Source organism: Oryctolagus cuniculus, chromosome 12 (genome assembly GCF_051225735.1).
Source record: "Oryctolagus cuniculus isolate XC-2025 breed Fujian yellow rabbit chromosome 12, ASM5122573v1, whole genome shotgun sequence".
Lineage (NCBI taxonomy): Eukaryota > Metazoa > Chordata > Mammalia > Lagomorpha > Leporidae > Oryctolagus > Oryctolagus cuniculus.
The window spans coordinates 64,560,297-64,568,553 of record NC_142878.1 but is presented as its reverse complement, the minus strand read 5'-3'; the positions used below and the strand labels follow the sequence as shown (position 1 = coordinate 64,568,553).

Here is an 8,257-nt window from a genome sequence, read left to right as displayed (position 1 = left end):
GAAGTCAAGTCACTCTAGTTCCACTATTAGGTCCTGATGTGAGCTGTGTGATTCTACAGATCCAGAAACTAGTTTCCCAGTTTCTGCTTGTTGAATAAGTAGTCGAAGACCACAGGCTTCAGCACATCTACATTAAACAAGGTTTTTAAAAAACCAGTTGAGAGTCTTTGGCTATTCCTTTTTGTTTTTCACCTTTACATTCTAACTTCTCTAACCATAAGCATGAGGAAAAGCCGATCCATGTTCCCAGGTTTGCTTTTTCAATCCTAAACATACGTACACCACACTTTTCCTTTCTAAAAATGTACCTGGAGGCCAATGGAGAAAGATGGAAGTAAGAAAGCATTAAAGTACCCGTTCTATAGAATAAATGCCTGTTGCTAAAGGGCACATCTGAAAAATCTCACAGGCTGGAGTCACTGGGATTGCAGAAGCAAATCTGTTTCCGAACTCAGCACTAGAAAAGGTTTCACTACAAGGGCTCTAACCCTCTGCTTGGGGAAACAAATTGGCCTTTAACCTCAAACAAAAGTTTTTCTCACACAATTATACATTCATATAGATTCATACTGTTTTAAAACAAAGTACCTTTTATATGATCTTCACCTAGAATCTCTCTTTTCTTTTGTGTAACTCTCTTAATCAGAGAGCCCCACAAACTCAAGCAGTACTCACTCTACTGCACAGCCATGCTGATGCCATTCACTACACATGCACAACTGGTATTGCTACGAAGCTGCTACCTCTTGAAACCTATGAGTTCATTTTATGGCTTTTAAAAAATTTTTTGCAACAGGAAATATCCTTTCCTATATACTGTGCTATTTTGTACCTTTTGTTTCATCACTTTTTCAGAGGTATTTAAAAAAAATTAAATGCTTTTCAAAAATGAATTCTCTCAGGCACCAAACTACTGGAACCAAGCGTACAACTACTTTAAATCCATGCACTGAATGTAAAGCTAAGTCTCTGGAGCTCTGCTGCCAGTCTACTTGTCTAGCTTGCTTCTGTACAAGATACGCCACATTCAAATAGTTTTGCATTTCCTATCATACTCATGTAGAATATCCGTCAACAAATCCTGGACTCTGTTATACTGAGATTTACATATCACCCCAGAAAACTGCCACTTCTAAGTTCTCAAGGCAGCTTTTTGAGGTAGCTTTACAGGAAAGCTAGCTATCTGTGCTTTCAGAACAAAACAACTTATTTTGGGAAGTAAAAAATGGAAGCTGCCCGAGGCTTATTAAAACGAAAGGAAACAGTCCACTTATCACATGGAAACCTAGGTAGGCTACATTTCCAATTCTCAAGAAAAGGTCCAAAAGCTGTCAATACACAATTCAGCAGATTTAGAAAAAGGAAGGGCCAGTAACACTCTAGCACAGTCCAAACTATTGACAGTGTTTTCCATTAACACACATGCTACAGACAGGAAACATAAATGGCCCGCAGACTAGAAAAACACTCACTGAAGCAATTAACATAGCATTTCAGTAAGACATGCAAAATGTAAAACAATTTCTTGATGTAAATGGAGTGGGAAAATAATGAACTCAAAACATACAATGTGAAGACAATGTTAAGAATAAGCTCACCTCAAACTAAGCAAAGCAGAATCATGAAACGGGGTCTCATTCTGATCTGAGGTTTCAAAGGATACAAAGGCAGCTGGTCTCCAGCTACCTCATGAAAAACTTAAATATCCTCAAAATATTTCAGGTTGCAAACCCCTATTTCTATTTATAAATGAGTCTTTTTGGCCTTAATCTCCTTTCCCCAGGGAGAGTATCAAAGATTCTGATATTTATGAAAAAAGGTCTAGATATTCCACTCTTTTTACACTATTGGTTATTATCAATAAATCATCCTGAAGTTTAAAATTATTACTAGGCTCATGCACTAACCCCTAACATGGCACTACAATATGCTACCAAGCACTAATGCTTACAAAACTATACACATCTCAAAATGGAAGACATTGGTGATTTTGTTGTTCTTAAACAACTTGTAACATTTGTCCACAAGTATTAAAATATACATATATATATTTCTATTGCACATATCCCGCTTTTGTTGAACTTTTCAAAAGAAAAAATGCCAGCTAACATGGATGAGCAAAGAAAAAGGAGGCACAGCTGCAGACTGAGGTACAGTCCTGCCTGACATACCTTCTGCCATTAAGAGGAGCAAAATAGACACCCCCCCCCCAAAACAAACAGATGTGTTAGGTAAGCACTGGGTAACTACAACTAGAATATACCCATTTTAAGTGCTACTTGGTATCAACTATGGAAGATGCAGTAACATTTGAAAGAGAACATTAATCAGTGGCTCTCTGAGCTGTGATCTAACACCTGTTCAAACAGTGGGCCAGAACTGATTGCACTGGTGCTGATATTCCCTGCCAAATGTACTTACTCAGAAAAGGTGTGAAAAGGACACGGGAAGATGGGTATCAGACGACTGGAAGAAACAAATTCTCCAAGATCCAATATTCTCAACACACCAGTGGAACCTGTGTGTGAGGGCTCCATTCTGTCTTTAATGATTCTAAAGTACTAAAAGGAAAGCATCAAAAAATGGCTGGGAGGTCACTTAAGAGAAAAGCTTAAGTACCTTTTACCAAAGTTATTTCTACTACGCTTTACCACTCAGGAACTGACCCCAGTTAAATTATATTTATCTATACTATTTACTTTACTAAAAAGCTTATTCCAATTCAGATTGATTAACCAATCCTGTTTCGGCCATTTCTATTACTTTCAAATTTTAGTAAATCTGCCCCAAGTTCCCAACATTACAGCACGCAAGGCCCTGGGCAAACATTTCAGAAAACAGAGAGGACTTAACACTACCTGTTCTTAATTTCATCTAAAAATTTTAAATATCCTTCTTTACTCACAAAGAATCATAAGCAAAGAATTTACTCTTAGATACAGATGGAATAACTCATCCAATGGTCTTCTGTTGGTGTGGAAGCAAGGACTGCGTTCCCTTAGTCTGCTCATCAAATGCTGTTAACTGCTAAGGGGAAAAAAAGGAAGATCCATATTTCTTATTCAAACTATTTTTCTTGAGATTTTTCAGACCCTGAATTTCTTCTGAATCTACAATGACCCAACCACAAATTTGGGCACATTGCTTCTGAGATCCTTTCTTTGAGTTCAGTTTCTACTGGGGAAAGGTACACGAGTCCCAGTCTTTTCAAACATTACACTTATCACCCAGAAAAACTAATCACACATCCAGGTACCCATCGTTGAAGAAAAAGTCATCTATGCTTTTATAAAAAATGTGGGATATAATACAAAATGCCATAATGTCAATGGTGCTACATAAGATATCTTTGTTTCTTTTTCTTGGGAGAAAGGAACTATCTATATGGATACTTTTTTTCATTTTTTCATTCCTCTATGTCCAAAGTTGTAGGCAGGTTATGTTATAAGGTCCATCACATCTTCCGAACTGAAAAACCACTTATGCCATTTTTCTTCTAGCCATAGCAACACAGAAAACAGTCTCATGTGCTATTAAGAGTCCACAAAAAATGAAGTAATTTATAACACAGCAGCCTCCCATCTAGAGAGGTGAATAGGGTTTCATACTGAACACAAAAATTTTGCTTTCTTTCAGCATCCTTGCAACTAAATCCCAGCATTCATTCACAGGGTTAGCCCCTGCACAATCTGGTCCTTCCTTAGAACAATGAAAACACATTGTAAAACTCAAGTGTTAAGACTTCTGAGAAAGAAGTCAACAACTTTCTTCTCTAGGAGAGAAATCCCTCTTTTTATCCAAAAATGTGGATTTACACATGTAAAAATGTGTAAAGAAATTGTGGTGGTTTATTCACACATAAAATGAACCTTGAAATCCTGTCCTTACTCTTCTTCAACAGCTAAACTGGACCTTTGATCTTATCCAGGAAATCTATGTCACAGGATGAGCCAGGATTCAAATATATAAACATGTGTCACTTTAGCATCTCTTTTCATTTCAAATTCCAATGCAGATTTGGAATTTACTGCTGTGGTCTCAATTGTGCGCCTCACGGTAGTGGCTGATCTGGAAGACAAGCTCTGCAGTCACCTTGTATTTACTCTTCTTGTTTGGAACAACAGGTAGAGAACTGACAAGTACCCCTACCTAAGCACCTGCTTCAAACTAAACATCAGCCTTCAGTGTGTAAATAATTTCTTTATAATTAGGAAAACTGCAGCAGAAGATTCATATCAGTGGCTTCTTTCTTTCTGGGGAAGTCAGCCTGACAGCTGCATGCCACGGGGTTCTCTGTTGAATCTGAGAGGTGGAACAAAAGAAAAGCAGTCTTTTCCATCCCAAATCATGGAGGTAATGTGCAGAGAAGAATATCCATATTTCAAGAACGATGAAAGTGACTGGATAAAGGAAGCAGGACTACCCACTCTAGGAGTCAACACAGAAATATCTGAAAAGACAAAATAAATTAAAAATAGTAAGACTAGGACAGCCTCCTCTGCATGAGCTTAATTTTAAAGAGAGAATTTTGGATTACACATTGTTCTAAAAGAAACTGTCCAATCACAACAGCCAATGCAGTATTATCGTAAGAAAAGTGGCAGTAGCCAGAAAGTATAAAAGCACGATATGAAAAAGCCGAGGGGCTGGCGCTGTGTGTGTGTGTGTGTGTGTGTGTGAGAGAGAGAGAGAGAGAGAGAGAGAAAGAGGTCTTCCATCCGCTGGTTCACTCCCCAGTTGGCCACAACGGCCAGAGCTGTGCCAATCCAAAGCCGGGGGCCTTCCAATCCAGTGGAGAGCTGGATTGGAAGAGGAGCAGCTGGGACGCGAACCAGCATCCCATATGGGTGCACTGCCACCTGTCCCAGCTGTTCCACTTCTAATCCAGCTCTCTGCTGTGGCCTGGGAAAGAAGTAGAAGAAGGCCCCTGCACTCACATGAGAAGACCTGGAGGAAGCTCCTGGCTCCTGGCTTCGGATCAGTGCAGCTCAACCAGCAGATGGAGGACCTCTCACTCTCTCTCTGCCTCTCTTTCTCTGTGTAACTCTTTCAGATAAAATAAATCTTCAAAAAAAAGCAACACTAGAAACTCAAGCTTGCATTCTCTTCAAAGTATCTATATACCTCAGACATAATTTCAATTTTATATACTGTAAACATATACTGGACAAAAAATGGAATTAAAATATAAATTTTGATGCAAAAATTGTTCACACATATTTTCATCATATCCATTTTCTATGAATTTTGAAGATTCCTGATATGTATCAAAAACCGCAAGACCCATGTGAAAGTGGCTGAAAAATAGTACCTTTGTACAACCAAGTTCATAACCTACAATTCCCTGTAGTATCTGTACCTTTTCACTCCCATCTTTCCCCTCCTTGATGAGCTCCAACCACACTGGTTCCCATGCTCTTTCTGAGCCATGCTTCTAGCTTGTAGGCTTTTACTGGCTCTTCCCACTTCAGGACATCTCTGCTCTGGGTATCTGCAGAGCTACCCTTTCCAGCAAATCTACCCAGATGCCATTTCCTCAATGAGGCCTTCCTTGGCTCATAAAATGTATTTATTTTTTTAAAAAATAATTATTTATGTATTTATTTATTTGAAAGAGTTACAGAGAGAGAAGGGGCGGGGGGGGGGGGCCTTCCATCCCATGGTTCACTCCCCAATTGCCCACAATGGCCAGAGCTAGGCCAGGCCAGAGCTAAGAGCTTTTCCCAGGTGCTTTAGCAGGGAGATGAATTGGAAGTGTAGCAGATATATGTAGTTAAGATGAGGTCATACAGGGATAGACTGGGCCTCTCACTTAGTATGATTTGTAGCCTTATAAAAGGGGAAAATTAGGATTCAGACACATAGGGAGAAATCTAAACGCAAATCGGGATTATACTGCCATAAGCCAGGGATTTGCCAGAAGCTAGAAATAAGGCCTGGAACAGAGCCTTCCCTGGAGCCTTCAAAGAGGAGCTCTGCCACCAACTTTACTTTTTTCTATCTGACCTACAGAACCATGAGACAATAAATTTCTCTATTTCTCAGTTACCCAGTTTGTGGTGCTTTGTTACAATAAGCCTAGCAAACTAACACAGTAGGAATGAAGCCTGGTTTGCAGATAAGGTTAATGTCAGAATAATAATAATGATAATGATAATGATAATAATAACGATAAGGAGGAGGAGGAAAAGAAAGCATATACAACTTCTTGCTCCTTCAACAACAAAACCTACTTTACTTCTGTGGTCAATTTAGAAGATACCAACATTTGGCACGGAATAGATGTATATCTTGGAATACTAAAGATATACTGAAAAGTTTTAGAAGTGAATGATTAAATACTACTTTGTCTATAATTAAAACTTGAATACATTCTAAAATTTGCCTAGTAACATTTATATAACCAGTTGATATCCTTCAATCTAATGAAATCTATCTTTTTACAAATCCAATAAAAATTATCCACTGGGCAAATGATAACATTTTTTTCTTTTTTGCTTAGTACATTACTTTTGAGGAAAAATAAGACTGTGGCAGGTGTCTGGCCCACTGGTTAAGAGAGCAGTTAAGATGCCTCCATCCCACACTGGAGTACTTTGTTTCCCACATCTGGCTCCTAACTCCAACTTCCTGCTGATGGCGACCCTGGGAGGTGATGGGGATAGCACGAGTAACCGGGTTCCTGCCACCCAGATGAGAGACTCAGAATGAGTTTCCAGCTCCCAGTTTTAGCATCAACCCAGTCCCAGTTCTTGTGGGCATTTGGGGAGTGAACCAGTGGATGGGAGCTCTCTGTCTCTGCCTATTTCTCAAATAAAAAAATAAATAAGCATTTTTAAAGGGGGGGGGGGCAATCTAACTATCACTAGTCAATAGTAATTTTTAATGGTCACCTTCTGATGAAGCTAATGACTCACTGCTCCCTTCTCTCTAGCTATTTTCTTTCTAAAAACTTTTATGTGAGAGGAACTCAATCCAAGTCTTTCACATGAGTGGCAGAAACCCAATTACTGAGGCATCACCTCTGCCTCCTAGAGCTTACACTGGAAGGAAGTGGGACTGATAATCCTACCAAGCCACCTGGATGTGGGGTACAGGCAAATTGCTAGGCTAACCACCCACTCTTATCTAGCTATTTTCAAGCCACTGGAGCAGTATTCAGAATGATGAGCTCACTCTTACTTACTTGCCAAATCCTGAGTTTAGAATCTTGTTTTCCAGATGAATAAAAAGCACCTAAATGTCAAGGGAAATGTTCTTCCTGTGATAAGGAACCTGAAAATAAAAAGAACAGTAAAGTATGGATATAGACCTCACTGATACACAATATTATTCAAACAAAATAAGCTATTCCTAAAAAAATAAAAAAGAGATCATGGTCAGAAAATATTAAAATAAACTATCAGAAAGAAGTTACTCTACCTGAACTGCCATTAGTTTTTAGAAAGATGTCAAAAGTCTTGGAGTTTAAGTTCCCAAGCTTTTATGAAACACACTCCATTGAGAATCTAGTGAGCTATGGACTCTCTTCTTTCAATAAAAAGTGTGCATAAAAGTACCAGGGGTTCCAGCTCTCTATGGAGACCTTTGCTTTAGTGTAGGTGCTCACACCCCTGTCCCCTGTAAGATGGGGAAGAAGAATGGTCAGCTCCTTTCCTCTGACCCTGATGTTTTTTTCTTCTCCTGGACATGAAAATACTACAAAAAAGAGCTAATTTATTAGTGTTTCTCTATCTGGTATTTTCAACTCTGTTAAATCCACGGCCAGGGCCAGCGTTGTGTAGCAGATAAAGCTGCTGCCTGTGACACTGGTATCCCATATGGGCGCCAGTTCGTATCCACTCCCAATCCAGCTCCATGCTGATGGCCTGGGAAAAGCAGAAGATAGCCCAAATCCTTGGGCCCCTGCCACCCATGCGGGAGACCTGGAAGAAGCTAATGGCTTCAGTCTGGCCCAATCCTAACTTGCAGATATCTGGGGAGTGAACCAGCAGATGGTAGATCTCTGTCTCTCCCTAACTTATAAATTAATAAATAAATATTTAAAACCAATTAATCAATCAATCCAGGGCTGGCAAAGAGTATATAACCTACCAAAACTTTTCTTTTGTATTATGTCGATGTGAACTCTACCCAATTAATGTGCCCCGGTTTTAAACAGGCCCTATCAATACAGAAACCTAATTAAAGAAACTTTCCTAGAATTTAAGTGCGCGATTGAACCAGGAGTATAAAATCCAAATTACCAAGAGATACT

General features: G+C 39.2%; 1 protein-coding gene across 6 annotated transcripts in view; it reads right to left on the bottom strand.

Moving 5' to 3' along the window:
* NUSAP1 (nucleolar and spindle associated protein 1) overlaps window positions 1-8,257 on the bottom strand; it is a 67,764-nt gene that overhangs the window by 57,824 nt on the left and 1,683 nt on the right. For all 6 annotated transcript variants that reach the window (XM_089310087.1, XM_089310091.1, XM_089310088.1 and 3 more), the window contains one exon: window positions 7,187-7,275. The gene's annotated coding sequence lies outside the window, so the exon portion shown is untranslated. Of the gene's footprint in view, window positions 1-7,186; window positions 7,276-8,257 lie in introns of those variants that run through there.